This window comes from Ctenopharyngodon idella, chromosome 12, assembly GCF_019924925.1.
Source record: "Ctenopharyngodon idella isolate HZGC_01 chromosome 12, HZGC01, whole genome shotgun sequence".
Classification (NCBI taxonomy): Eukaryota; Metazoa; Chordata; class Actinopteri; order Cypriniformes; family Xenocyprididae; genus Ctenopharyngodon; species Ctenopharyngodon idella.
The window spans coordinates 28866426-28883074 of NC_067231.1; the positions used below are offsets into that span (position 1 = coordinate 28866426).

At 36.4% G+C, this 16649-nt stretch overlaps 1 pseudogene; it reads right to left on the reverse strand.

Annotated features, from left to right (window-relative positions):
- On the reverse strand, window positions 1-9950 carry LOC127524259 (uncharacterized; annotated as a pseudogene).
- Window positions 9951-16649: the final 6699 nt, after the last annotated feature.

A 16649-nucleotide genomic window follows, 5' to 3' on the forward strand; every position in this document is an offset into this window, starting at 1 on the left:
GTTGCAGCACATCTTCTGAAGTAATACAGAATGAATGTAGTATATACAGTAACAATTAATGTAAATGATTGAATAATAATTCATTTAGTATGCCATATAAAAGATCAGTTATGAAATAAAGAAACATTTAAAAACCCACAACCTGTGTGGCATCAGTTCCACATTAATTAAAATTAGACAAGGTGCATTTAAATTCTGCCTTTTTGTGGTACTAAACTAAAAGTGTGTCAGGACATTCATCAGAGGAACAAGAAACACCATCAGAGAACCACACAGACAAGAAGCCTCAGATACCTTCACTTGGTCTGGGACCCACTTATCTGTGAACAGGGAATATAATGAAATGCAGTGAAATGTAATGTATTGATGACAGAAATCATCATAAACCTTTATTTATAAATGATTAAAATAAATGAAATGTTCACCTGTGTTCCCTCCAGACCACATCAGAGGACCCATGGATATGGAAGCACTGTCATGGAAGTCCAGAGACCTGCCCTCTCCGGTGGTGTCCAGTGTCACAGTCCTGATAGAGAAAAGGGAAAATCCAGCTGTGTGAATCCCTGTTAAATGTCACTGAACAAACATGAAACATTAAGGCACAGAAAGTCTCCAGAGGAGGGCAGCAAAAACAAAAGGTATTTGCAGCCTTGAATTAAATCTTAACATCATACCAACCTTACTTATATTTGTGTTTGATCAACAAGGGTTTATAAACTGCAGATTCAGGAACTTTTACATTTACTCATCACAACCACAGTACTAAAGCTACTCTTAAAAATGTAACATCACCATTTTATGAATTATATGAAGTTTTGTAAACTCACCATTGAGCAGCGATTGCTTGACAGAAGGCAAAGGTGAACAGCACAGTGCAGGTAAAGCTTAGTGGAGTTTGCAGTGAAGATGAACATCCTGAAGGAGAAACGGCTGGATGTCGAGACGCCGTTCTGCAGCAGCTCCACTGTGTCGTCATTTGGATTGGGACACCTGAGAATATCAATAATGACAAACTCTTTCATTTGAAACAGTCAATACAAAAGCAATCTTCCGTAAATCATCACACATTTGCATTCCATGTACAAAAAAATGGAATCTTGTGCTTTAGTTCTGACATACTGAAAGACAAACATGTAAGGCAATCCAAAAAGTTATATGATTATTATTTAGTAAAATAATTAATTAATCAGTTACACTAACTTAAGGTTAAAATATTATAAAATAATTAAAAAAAAGCCCTGCTTTACTCTGAAACGATGAGATCCCAGCGGAGGCTGTAATCAGGATCATTCACAGGTGTAGCCCAACACGTGTCCAACACCAGGGCAAACTGGCGGCTGTCGACCCCCTCAACACGAACTTCCACATGCATCTCCTGGTTGAGCTCTGCATCCACTGCACCAGTGAAGGGCCGGGTAAACTCATCATCCTGATATGGAATCATCCGGACACGATATCTGCCTTCACCAGCGGGAAAAGTCTTGTGGACAATACTGATGAAATAACAGTTATATCGGTGTTAAAATTACAGGCAAATACACACACACTTTTTTTTATACATTAGTTTTAAGCTTAAATTCTACCATAATTTACTCACCTGTGTGTCAATTCAAAGTATGACATTACAAAAATTCAACATTCAGTTGAACATAAAAGGTGAAATTTATTTTTAGGTAAAAAAAATCTCAGAATAAAAGTATCATTAAAATAGCCCATACTCATATGCATTATATTTCAAATGTTCTAGAGTTTTGTGGTTTGACAAGAATTGATCAGAGAAGTAGTGATGTCCGAATCGTAAGTGATTTGTTCTTTTGATTTAGGTCTTTTCAAGGAATTCGGTTCACAAAACCATTCAGGATGATTCATTCACAAGTCTTACTAATCTGCTTGTCAAGCTCCTTATGCAAAGCTATGGCATAATTCAGAAGACTTGTAAAACAGTACACCCTTGCATATGTTTTGAAGCTTGAAAGTACTAACTGCATTACAATGTTATTTCTTCCACAGAACAAATCAAGACATGAGTGTTTGAGCAACATCACGGTGAGAATTTGACTCGCACCTCTCCAGTGGGTTGATTTCCACATTCATGGAAAGTGTTTGTGTTTGAGGATAAACACAGCTGAAAGAAAGCTTCAGAATTTTCTCTCTGCTGATGAGACCTTCTGACCTCGGTGTCCCCAGAATAAAGTTATCATAGATGAAGTGGGTGCTGTTAGCCTGTGCACAACACATATACAATTTTAGCTGAATTGAATTCAAGGTATTTAAAAAAAAAAAAAACGTATTTTATATATTAAAGCAACATTAAAAACTACAAAAACCAATAAGTTCTATCAGACAAGTGAAATATTTATCATTACATAATAATGGTGGAGAATGCGGGCACAAGTTCCAGTCTCTTTTGTGGCATGGTGTTGTGTATCCTTCCCCACTGAATCTCTCGGAGACTTTGAGAAGTCTATAGGGAAGTCTGTTTAGGCCCTTTATTTTGTTGTTACAGATTCAGTACTCTTACAGACTAAAACCAATAAGTTCTATCAGACAAGTGAAATATTTATCATTACATAATAATGGTGGAGAATGCGGGCACAAGTTCCAGTCTCTTTTGTGGCATGGTGTTGTGTATCCTTCCCCACTGAATCTCTCGGAGACTTTGAGAAGTCTATAGGGAAGTCTGTTTAGGCCCTTTATTTTGTTGTTACAGATTCAGTACTCTTACAGACCTCTCTAGAGACTTCTCAAAGTCTCAGAGAGATTCTCCAGGTGGTCAGATCAAACTGTGTTGGTTCTATTAGGTACTGAAAATGCTTGGGTGGTGTATTTAAATATCTTATACATAGTTCATCCTACCACAAGATTTGTACCACAGATGTGTTCATCATTATCAAAATGGAATTCCACTCTGCCATTCCGGACCGTTCCTTTGCAGCTGGGATCATTGAGGTGTAAGACATCAGCTGGAAAACCAGCCTCAAAGAGCTGACAGCGAGACACAGACAGGGAGCCAGAGCTGCTTTCACAGGTTTCTGAGAAATCTGAGAGAGAACATGTTTATTAAACAAATGAAAAACATTTCACATTTTGTTGTGGTATGATACCAACCAAAAGAGTCAGGTTGTGGTCTAGGTTGGTCTGCATTACATAAACAGCCATAAACACCATTTTTCTTCCCACACCTTTCATCCTCAGAGCAGCTGAGCTCAGAACAGCGATCTCTTGTATCTAAGACGAGAAGCACAGATAGATGAAAGACAACACGAAGACATGTATGCCTGAACAGTCCACTCGATCAATTAACATGCTAACTATAATCAATTAACTCAAACTTCATTGTCTCTTTTTACCCAGGATTTGCTGTCAGGTCCAATGTAGTTGCCGCTGCCTTGTGTCAGGCAGTGTTGGGCAGTAGAATCACTAAAAATAGCTTAATAATATGGCTGCTATTTTTTTTAAATCAATGGCTATTTTATAAATTAGATGATAAGAACCAATGATGGCAGATTTGTAAATTAATCACTTTTGATCTAAATGTAATAGATCAAATCACAGATTTTTATAAATATTGCATATTTATAAAACATTATATTTTAAACATTATAAATTATATTTTAAATATAGCAAGCTACTTTTGTCTAGGTACAACCTTCCAGCTTAATTTAGCTAGTTTTTTCTCATAGTTGTTGGTACTTAAGCAAGCCACATATTTGGTAACACAGGCACCATGTTCACAAAATACTCTGGGCTAAAATGTGCCACTCACACCGTTGCACACTCGCACACATCATGGCTCCTTCTCAGAAACAGTCCAAGCTGTCAATTATAATTGTTTTAACAGGACATTCTTAAATTAGACATGTCTGGCAACATAAGATCATGAATCAAGTGGTGCATGATGGTCTGCTCATGCAAAACTGTAATCTTCCAGACTGTAACACGGCTCATTATATTACCAGTCACTGTTGTCGTGGTTGTAGTTACTGTGGCTTCGATTGTCTCTGGTACGACACTAATATAGGTAGTGTTTATGTCCCCAAACTCTAAACAAACCAACAAACAAAATAAATAAATGTAAGTTAACAAGTGTGCGTGTGTGTGTGTGTGTGTGTGTGTGTGTTTGTGATTTCTTACACAAAGAGCACATGTATATATTCACCTGCACAGTATGCCACATTGCAGATAGCTGGGCTCACAAACTCATAGACATAATAATCTCCTGGACAGGCTTTGACTTTAATGGGATTGGACTGGAAATAGCAGCAGTTATTGCTTCAGTGACCGCAGACATCTCGAGTGACCACTCCATCCTCAACTGTTGGATGTCCTCCGTTCAGCCACAGTGGAGCATCAGTGCCACAACTATACTCATCAACACATGTGTCTGGCATCTGAACGCTCTGACCCTGAATGAAGAACCGATACCAGCCGTTCCAGCTGACCGCAGTGTCACACATTATCTGAGAGGAATGTTGATTGTTGGTGGCTCTCCATGGATCATCCAGGACATTGTAGTTGTAGCAGGGGTCAACAGGCAGAGCTGTTGTTAAAAACATTTAAACCTTTAATATTAATTTAATAAATGAAGTACATACATATTTATACAGTTGACGTATTTGTGATATGAAATCATTATTTCCAGAAATCTCTTTACTTAAGCTCCCTGTTAGATTTGTGTTTTAAGTTATTCAAATCTGAAAGACGGCTTGTTGGCTCCTTTTATTCAGTTCCGACAAACGGGATTAAAAAGCCCCTTTGAAATTGACTGCAAGAGAATATTACTTGCAACTTTGAGAAGAATACATTCAAAATACACTTTGCCTCTTACAGTATTTGCTATAATTTACTTGAATTGGGCAGAATATTGTTAGGGGTTCTACCATTTAAATATATGTAATTTTCTTCTTTTTTCTTTTGTAATAGTTGGATAAACAAAAAAAGGCCTAATGAAAATACATGTGTAAAGATATGCACATGAGAGTTCATAAAGGAGTCAAGACAATATTTACCATTTGTAGTGATGGGCAGAGTTATGGTTTCTATAGATGGGATTGTCTCTGTTGTTGCAGATGTTGCATTAAGGCCTGTGACATCTGGTATTACAATAATTTATCAATATCAATAATTTTCAAATAAAATCCAATAAGATTAATGACAGAAGTGCATGAGTAAATACTCGCCTACACAGTAAGATGAACAAAATGGTGGCTTGACAAACTCATATACATAGTAACTTCCTGGACAGGCTTTGACTCTTATAGGGTGGGATGTGTAAGTACAGCAGCCATTCCATGAGGAGAGACAGACCTGACGGGTGACCACTCCATCTTCCAGCTGTGGGTGAGATCCGTTGAGCCACAGTGGGGAATCAGTACCACACATGTACCGATCTACACATGATTCTGGCATCTGAACACTCTGACCATTGTAGAACAGCCTGTACCAGCCATTCCACTCCACATTATAATCACATCCATAGTTATTATAGTTACTATAATAAGAACTGTCAATGGCTCTCCAAGGCTCATCCAGACTGGTATAGTTGTAGCAGGGGTCGACACTCGGAGTGGTGAAAGATACTATTATGGGAAAATAGAAAGAGAGCATTATAATATGAAAATCAAAAGCCTGTGGTGAGAAAACAACCATCCAGACCATGTGCTCACGATGAAGATGACAAAATGAAACAGAATCAACAGCCATGAGCTCACATCAAAAAACATGGAGCATGAGTATTCCAGATCCCAATACTGAATCAAAACCAAACCAGACAGAAGTTCCAGGATTCAGACAACAAGCCCCAAACACAAACACACATAGACGAGAGAGAACATGGTCCAAGAACCACTTGACGCCACATGCTCACAAAGACAAGACAATACACTACACGAGTGTCACCAAACAAAGAACAAGAACAAACAAAGTGACAGGACCCTGACATGTATAGGTAGTGGTCATTTAAAATTTACTATACAATTTGTGATAATCATGCCAAATGCAAAGTTAGGTGTTAGATGTACCTGCACAATATCTAGGAGCTGGGATCGAAACCATTGGTCTAGTAAATCTGTAGACATAATAATTTCCAGGACAAGCTTTGACTTGGATTGGGTCGGATCTGTAGCGACTGCACTGATCACGATAAGAGCCGTAAATTTCGCGAGTAACAACTCCATCTTCTAGCCGAGGATGAGAGCCACCAAGCCACAGAGCACTAAAACCTCCACATGCCATATGTGTCACACACCACTCAGGCATCTGAGCACTGAAGCCATTCATGAAGAGTCGATACCAGCCATCCCATTCTACAAGAGTGTCATCATGTGCAGATCCAAATCCAAATATGAACCATGAGTGATGTGTGTTTCTCCAGTAGTCGTTGAGTATGTTGTAGTTATTGCACGGATCATCATCTGTGTTAGTGAGCGACAAGATACTCAGTTTTTAATAATCCTCATATTTTCATTAATATATTAGACTATTATTAACAACTTACTCAATGTAATGCTGGATCCAGTGAATATATCTGGACTTACAGTGGAAACCACCTGTGAAATGGTGCTGACATCTAAAAAGAATAAAATTCAAGACATGACTGATATAATTTTAAAAGATTTGAAAGACTTTGTTACAAAGTAAGAAAAAGCACTGTACCTGTGCAGTATCCTGTACACCCAAATAGTGGATTCACAAGTTCATACACATAGTAATTTCCTGGACATGCTTTCACTCTGATGGGTTTCGAATTGTAATTCCAGCAGCCACTCAAATAAACCTCCCCGCAGACCTCCCTGATCACCACTCCATCCTCTATCTGAGGGTGAGGACCATTGAGCGACAGACCGCTGCGTGTGTTACAGTATAATGAACTAACACAGGTCTCTGGCATGCGGATGTCCATTCCATAGTAGAAAAGTCGGTACCAGCCATTCCATACTAAAGTTTCATCACAATTGAAATCTTCACTTTCATTGTTGGCTCTCCAGGGACGGTCCAGGGACTGATAGTTGTAGCAGGGATCACTGCTGATGCTTTGGAAAGCAACTGTCATGAAGTTTGCAAAAGTACTGTTAAAATACTGTATTTGTATGGAAGACTATTTAGAGCAGTGGTTCTTAATTCTGGTCCAGTCCTACTTCTGTAAATGAATACAATATAAATCACCATACTTTCATTTAATATATATATATATATATATATATATTAGGGATATGCATCTCCATAACTGAGGCTGATGCAATACGTATCTCAATGCATAGACAACGATACGATACATTAAAGATACATATGAAGCAGCTACCGATGCAATACGATTAACCCCTATTATGATGCAGTGCGATCCGATTTCGATGCGATTCAACACAACGTGATTAAATGCAATACTATGCAATGGAAATTTTTTACAAAGTGCTGCACAACAGGTTTACTGTTAAAATTAAAATATGGATAAAAAATGCCTTCTGACTTCTAACGCATGGCCCTTTCACAAACAAATCTATATTCTATGACTCTCAGGACACGCTTCGGTCTCCGTACTGTTGTGATACGTCATATTTACGTAGCAGCAATGGTGATGAGAGAATGCACTTAAGAAACAGTTTAGAGGGGAGAAATCAATCTGCATATAAAATATTGGTCACAAATTATTGGTCACTTTCTAAATAATAAAACTATTGCACATCTACTAAAAATTATATACAAATAAATCATTTTTTACCAATGCAAATATGTTAGAAATGATGCATTGCGATACAAATGCCAACTTGTATCCGATGCACACTTTTTAAAACTGATGCGAATCAGTGAATGTTACCATCCTTAATATATATATACATCCCTAATATATTAGAGAGTCAGACTGTTAACCCGAACGTTGCATGCTTGATTCTCAATACCGGCAGGAAATGACTGAGGTGCCCTTGAGCAAGGCACCTAATCCACAGTCACTCCCCGGGCACCATAGCAAAAATGGCTGCCCACTGCAGTGTGTATGTCCACATTTTTCTGTGTATGTGTATTTACTACTCATTCCTAATGTGTGTGCACTAACTTGAATGGGTTAAATACAGAGGACAAATTCTGAGTATGGGTTACCACACTTGGCCTTCACGTCTCTCTCTCTCCTTTATATATACAGTATGTGTGTGTGTGTGTGTGTGTGTGTGTGTGTGTGTGTGTGTGTGTGCCGAAAGCACATTTATATAAATGTTAAGATATTATTAATTCAATTAGTATAAATTGTCAATTAAAAGTGCTAAACAGTGTGATAAATGTCTGTTCATAAATATGATTAATGTTTATTTTATCTGATAAGCCAGGACCAGGATTGAGAACCACTGATTTTGCATATCACATCCTAAAACCACAGTGATGGTTAACCTCATGATTTTGAGCAGTTATATTCTACCCAGTGGTGTGCAGGCAGGCCCAAACTGCAGCCAACAGCCTGCAGAACAGGGCAGAGCAACATCTAGGGTGGGGCTACATATGTTGCTCTGCCTCATAACTACTTTCATTGATGTGGTTGGTATAGGAGTACGTGAACTGATAAATAAATTGTGTTGGCACGCATGTCATTTAAGTACATTGACAGGAAAAAAGCAGGAAATGGACGGTCTAATGTTAGATTGTAGAAATTCTGTAACAAATAACATGAGCGCTAGGAGAGTGCTATGGGTAGAGAAAAAAGTTAAAATTGCACCTGCACAGTAAGTAGGCCTGGGGATTGATGCGTTGGGTTTGACAAGCTCATAGACATAATAATTTCCTGGACAGGCTTTGACTTGAATGGATGTGGAACTGTAGCTCTCACTGTGAGAAGTCAACCACCACCACCATATATAAGTTCCTACGACTTCACGGGTCACCACTCCATCCTCAAGTGTTGGATGAGAACCGTTGAGATACAGTCCAGTTTCACCACCACATCCCATATGGCTCACACGCCACTCAGACATCTGGGCACTTTCTCCATTCAAATACAGCCGATACCAGCCACTCCATTCAACAAGAGTGTCATCATATCCATAGTATTGGTATGCAATTTTATGTATGTCTCTCCAATAGTCATCAAGAATGTGGTAATCATAGCATGGATCAAAGCTGGAAGTTGTAAGATCTGAAAGAAATGTCAAACAAACAAAAGACAGTCCTATGATGATACATACTCATATTATCATTCAGAATGAATCAGCTGTTTTAAAGGGAACCCCTGGTGTTAAGAGTTGTATGGCTTAATATAATGTAAATTATGTCTCTTACTGAAATATGTAGTAGAAAAACCATGAAAGATTTACGTTATTTAAAAAATTCATGACATATTTGGACCAATTTGGACAATGGGCGGCACCATTTTGCCCAGTGCGTTCTATGTTGATGACGTCAAATGGTTGCACTCACTGAGCTACTTGCACTGTCCTATTTGTCCTATTAGTAAAAAGTTTGACTTAACAAGAGCATTAGGGGATGTTTGGCACATAGAGCACTTCAATTAAGAATCATTAATAAATCATAGCACATTTGAACATTTGCCTATACAGTAGCCAGTGCCCCACAAATATTTAAATTAGCAGTCAACAAATATGAAATTGAGAGTTTCTTAATCCACATTTAATAATAAGACTGCAATACAACAGAACTGCAACTTGTTTCTTTTGGAGTATGCTGTGAATAACAGTGAGTAAGAAGAAAAACATACAAAAACATTCAACATACTTTTCCTACTTCTATATTTGTAATGAAAAACAAAGGATGGAAAAAGTAAGAAGTGAAGATTAGATAATATGAAAAAGAATGATTGTACCTGTTGTTTGTCCATTGATTATTTCACCTGTTAAATACAACATAAGCATAATGAGTTAATATTGGGAAACAATTAAGCCACTTTACATTATAAAACACTCACCACTAATCAGCAGTAGTGACACACACAGTGAGATCAGAAACCTCATTGTGACGAACCGCACCTGCACACACAACATACAGACAGTTGAAATATGTTTCTTATATTGATTATGTTACCTTTTATTGCTAAATGAGCAAATTTGCAAAAACGACTTAAATGATAACAGATGATATTCAAAGATATATATTATTAAGATTATTAAAACATTTTGCACAATTTAAATCCATCAAAAGCCAATGATCTAAAGAGTCATAGATATACCAATGTGATAAAATGAAGAGAAAGATATTTACCTGAGGTCAGATGCTGCTGCAGAGCAAACTCTGTGAGATTCTCTCATTAGCAGCTCAATACAGTGATGAACTGCAGATCTCACAATCTTATCAGTGCCTTTAATAACTGTGGGTGGATCATTACTGGAACTAGAAGTAATTTATTAGCAATAGCTTAAAGCAATGTTTCTTTTTAGATGTGTCATGAAGATATGTTATGTGTACTGTTCTACTGCATTGTTATTTGTACTGACTGTTTCCTTGTGTACACCTGTTTTTCTTGTATACACAAAAACACATTCTCTCTGCACTCTATTAAATGACAATGTAGAATGACTGCAAGTTTGCTTTAGAGCACTTTTTTTCCAAAGCAGCTTTCCAAAAATAGCACTTTAAAAGTGTTTTTATTGCAACTACAACTGAAGTAAACTCAGTGGCGGCTGGTGCTTAAAATTAGAAATACAGGACTGAATGTAATTGTTATATATCCATTTAACGAGTGATATAATAATGTATCATTACTGCTTAGCTAAATGGAAAATTCAGCATTTTAAAGCATGCCATAATGTAGGGCTGGGCGATATGGTCAAAAAATTATATCTCTGTATTTTGGGGCTGAATGGCAATGTATAATCTCAGTATTTTGTACATTTTCTATTTGAATTAAAAAAAAAAAAAAAAAAATCTGTATTTAATTAAACATGTTTTTTCACATCCTGCCCAATATTGTCCTACAAACAATGTTCATATTGAAGGCTATGAAAACAAACATAAACACAGTGAATTTAATCTATTATGTGCAAAAAAAGGGGTAAAATCACATTAGGCCTACATTCTAACATTGTAACATTACAATCTAAAAACAAAATAATAGGGCAGAATTTAAATTCACTAAACTAAAAATAAAAATAAATAAAAACAAAAGCACCGACTAATTATTAGGTTATTTTGATTTCCCAGTCACTTTACAGTTACTGCTATCATAAAAAAAAACACTTAGTTGTAGGTTTGAAATTCTACATATGGCACATTTATGTTCACCGACAACAACAACAACAACAACAACAACAACTATTCAATAACAAATATTTTAGCAACATGTATATTTTAGTCAGAATTATTATGCTCCTATTCAACTGAGCTCCGTCTGTTTGGCGCGCATGCAGTTAAACTTCACAGACCACATTGCTAGAACTGTCCGGTTGTGCAGATTTGCCTTATACAACATTAGGAGAATCAGGACCTTCCTATCGGAGCATGCTACACCACTCCTTGATAATATTTAATAAATAATTCATGCACAATTGATATATATGTGTAAGTGTGCAGCTCTGACAAAACACAGCTAAAGTTTTTATTCTCTTCTTCAACTTTCCTTAGCAAGCTTAGCACCTTAAAAAAAATAAGCTGTGAGAATAGTGTTTCCTTATTTGTTTAGTCAAACTTGATAGTCAAGTTTTTTTGCCTTTTGGTTAGATTCCAGAACAAGAGTGGCAAATGAACAACTGGTTCTTACTAAAAAACCATCAGATCAGATTAATCCTCATTTTTCTGCTATCTTTGCAATCGTTTTACTTATTTTCCATAGTGATTCTATGATAATATGCATGAGAAGAGTCTTGCTTTTTTACTTTCAATTCTAAAAGCTTTGAAGAATGCTGCAGCACTGGTTGTTCTTTTAGTACAGGGATTTTAGTAAGATTAACCTTGTCCAAATACTGTATCTTTCACACTGAATGCACTCAGCACTTCAATTTCAGTTTCTCTTTACCTTCTTTAAAAAAGTGAAATCTGATCTATATAAGAACAATTTAGATTATTTGAGCTGAACCTTGTTGCATCTTTCCTTATAAGAAAGAACAACCAGTGCTGCAACATTCTTCAAAGCCTTTAGAATTGAAAGTACTCCTACTATTTATACTGACAGTAATTGATTACAAAAGGAAGACTGTGAAGCCACCTTGCTTCAAATTTAATTATTCATTCTTACTGCATTTTCATGTACTCATCATACACTGCAGTTCAAAAGTTACTGGTCAGTGAGATTTATTTTTGAAAACTTTGTATTCAACAAGGACATATTAAATTGATCAAAAGTGACCATACAGACATTTATAATGTTACAAAAGATTTCTATTTTAAATAAAGGTAACATTTTATTTTACAGTGCCGTAGTTACACATTACTACATGTACTCACTATAGTAATAACAGTAAATTATGCATAATTACAAGTAACTAACCCTAAACCAAACCCTAACTGTAACTCTAAAAAAATACATGTAGTTAATTAATAGTACTCAGTACTTATTTGAGTAATTACTCCTTATGTACTCCTTAGGTAATTACTCCTTGAGTAATGGCTCCTTATTTGTTACTATGATACTGTAAAATAAAGTGTAACCTAAATAAATGCTGTTCTTTCAAACTTTCTATTCATAAAAACTTTCTATTCATGGTTTCCACAAAAATATACAAACAAATTAAGCAACACAACCAATTTCAACTGCGGTAATAATAAGAAATGTTTCTTGAGCAGCAAATCAGCATATTAGAATGGTTTCTGAAGGATCATGTGACTCTGAAGACTGGAGTAATAATGCTGAAAATTCAACTTTGATCACAGAAATAAATTACATTTTAAATATATATATATATTTTCCAATAGAGAACATTCCTTTAAAATTGTAATATTTCACAATATTACTGTTTTCAATAATACATAGTTCTGTCATGAAACTCTATGGCACAGGCTGATGGGTCTTAATGCAAGCTGACGATAATTACAGTGTTGACTACCTGGCACAAGCTGATTGGTCCATGTCACATCTGCAGCCAATGAGCTTGTTGCTCACACATTTAAATGGCTGGTAACATTCACTATAGCAGTTTGCAGTGCGCTTCAGTATTCCTCTAAAACCCTCCATCTTCCCCAGCTCCACCTGTATAGATCTGCTATAGGGTTATTGATATGCTATTTGTGCAGCAGCATTATGTCTTACTCGCAGCAGTGTGTCGGCATATGTATTGGCAGTAGCAAGTTCCTGTACTTGCTCTGCAGCAGCAGCAATAATCTACAACAACAGCAATAATCTGCAGCAGCAGCAGCGTAGCAGATCTACTCCGCCAAGACCAAATACATTAACATTGTCATATCCTTTACCATGCTAACAATCTTCCGAGAGTTGTCATGATAGAAATGTACGTTTGATCGAATAAATGTAGCTCTGGTGAACTTTTTTTTTTTTTTCATAAAGATTATAAACCTTACCGACCACAAACCTTTAAATGGTCTTAATATATTGATAAAATATTAAACTCTAAATTTTTAAAAGATGGTACTGCACAAAATAGTTTAGTTTATACTTTTATTCTCTAATTGAAATTTATATAGCTAAGTATGTTTTCTTGGGAATACTGCTTTATTTGGAAATATCACCCTAAAACACATCCTGTTTGATCAAATCAAACTAATTAGTTTGATAATATCAATAATTCAAAAGATGGTTAAAACATCAGTTGTCTTCATGTTAGATAACAGTAACTGTCACTCAATGAGCAAATAACTAATGTCATCTCTTCTTCTCTTCTGTTCATGGACCAGATCACCATTCTTTTTCTGAAAGTCTGTTACAGAAATGCTTCCTTAAACTGCTAAACAAGCATATTCACATTTTAAAAGAAATACAACTGACGGGAACCAGAGAACAAGAACCTTTTTAGTGTTTTTGCATTATTTGAATAAACATGAATATTGTCGCATCTGTTTATAGCACATCCTCTTGAGTAAAATAAGATGAGTATATAATGAGAATTAATTTACATTATTATTTTTTTTGTTTTGTTTTTTAAGATTATAGGATTGTAAGATTATTTTTTAAGATAGTAGGTAAATAGACAAAGGCCACATTAAATAAGGAAACTATTTGAAACCTAAAACCAGTATATCATCAGGGCCACATTCATTAAAATGGCATCAAACAATATGCATGTAAAATGTGCACTTTTTTTGTGGTACAAAACTAAAGGTGTGTCAGGACACTCATCAGAGGAACAAGTAACACCATCAGGGAACCACACAGACAAGAAGCCTCAGATACCTTCACTTGGTCTGGGACCCACTTATCTGTGAACAGGGGATATAATGAAATGCAGTGAAATGTATTAATGACACAAATCATCAGAAACCTTTATTTACAAAATGATTAAAATAAATGAAATGTTCACCTGTGTTCCCTTCAGACAACATCAGAGGACCCATGGATATGGAAGAGCTGTCATGGAAGTCCAGAGACCTGCCCTCTCTCCGGTGGTGTCCAGAGTCACAGTCCTGTTAGAGAAAAGAGCAAAATCCAGCTGTGTGAATCCCTGTTAAATATCACTGAACAAACATGAAACATAAAGGAGTGCACAAAGTCTCCAGCAGAGAGCAGCCAAAATGTATTTTAGCTGCTCTGAGCATTAAGGGTGACATTTCCCTGCTGATATTTACATTAGTGTCTCACCATTGAGCAGCGATTGCTTGACAGAAGGCAAAGGTGAACAGCACAGTGCAGGTAAAGCTTAGTGGAGTTTGCAGTGAAGATGAACATCCTGAAGGAGAAACGGCTGGATGTCGAGACGCCGTTTTGCAGCAGCTCCACTGTGTCGTCATTTGGATTGGGACACCTGAGAATATCAATAATGACAAATTCTTTCATTTGAAACAGTCAATACAAAGTGATTTTTTGTTCAAAATGAAATTTTGTACTTTAATTCTGAAATACTGAAAGACAAATCACATAAGGCAATCCTAAAAGTTATATGAATATTATTTATTCAGTAAATAATGTTAAACTGAGTGAAGGCTAAGCTTAAAAGAAAAGGGAAAAAGCCCTGCTTTACTCGTTAACGATGAGATCCCAGCGGAGGCTGTAATCAGGATCATTCACAGGTGTAGCCCAACACGTGTCCAACACCAGGGCAAACTGGCGGCTGTCGACCCCCTCAACACGAACTTCCACATGCATCTCCTGGTTGAGCTCTGCATCCACTGCACCAGTGAAGGGCCGGGTAAACTCATCATCCTGATATGGAATCATCCGAACACGATATTTGCCTTCACCAGCAGGAAGAGTCTTGTGGACAATGCTGTTAAAAGTACAGGTTAAAAAATTATCTTTTCCAGACTGACATTCCAAACTATGGCATTCTTTCTTCCATGGAACAAAAAATGAGACATTTTTTTTAAGGTATAATTAAACAAGTCCATACTCATGCACTATATTTCAAATGTTCTGAAGTCATATAATAACTTAAGGAACAGAACTGGAACTGTTTAAGGAACAGAACTAAAGTCATTACCTCAAGAGAAGAATTTGTTGAATACAGTCGTTATTTTATTTTTTTTTTTTTTGCGCACAAAAAGTATTCTTGTTGCTTCATAACATTAAGGTTGAACCACTGTAGTCACATGGACTATTTTAATGATGTCTTTACTACCTTTCTGGGCTTTTACCCAGTGGCAATGATGTTGCTCCCTATGGGTGGTTCAGAACCCTCTCGGATTTCATCAAAAATATCTTTTTGTATAAAACATCTATTGTGTTTCGAAGATGAACGAAGGTCTTACGGGTTTGGAATGGCATAAGGGTGAGTAATTAATGACAGAAATTTCATTTTTGAGTGAACTACCTCTTTAAATTAGAGTATTAGACTGTTAGGTTTAGGGTATCTACTAATACTCTAATGACTACTAGTAGTTGCAAAGTAACTTAAAGTTAGTAGAATGTCTAAAGTGGACTATCAAAATTGGTTCTACCAGAACTTGTATTTGACTCATACCTCTCCAGTGGGTTGATTTCCACATTCATGGAAAGTGTTTGTGTTTGAGGATAAACACAGCTGAAAGAAAGCTTCAGGATTTTCTCTCTGCTGATGAGACCTTCTGACCTTGGTGTCCCCAGAATAAAGTTATCATAGATGAAGTGGGTGCCGTTGGCCTAAAGGAAAGCAGATCTAAAATGTAGTCATTTTGCTTAAATTTAATAAAATAAAGATATTTCTGAACATCTTTTGATGAAAGCATTATTGGTTTCAGTATCAGACAAGTAAAAAAAAAAAGAAAAAAAAACAACAACTGTAGATTGAAAAAGTTTTTATAACTATGGTTAGTTACAGTTTGAGAATTGAGTGTATTTGAGTAGATTACATAGTTCATCCTACCACAAGATTAGTCCCACAGATGTGTTCATCATTATCAAAATGGAATTCCACTCTGCCATTCCGGACTGTTCCTTTGCAGTTGGGATCATTGAGGTGTAAGACATCAGTTGGAAAACCAGCCTCAAAGAGCTGACAGCGAGACACAGACAGGGAGCCAGAGCTGCTTTCACAGGTTTCTGAGAAATCTGAGAGAGAAAAAATAATGTAATTATTGACTGAAAAAAAAAAAAAAAATTGTATGTTACATATTTTGTTGTGGATTGATACCAA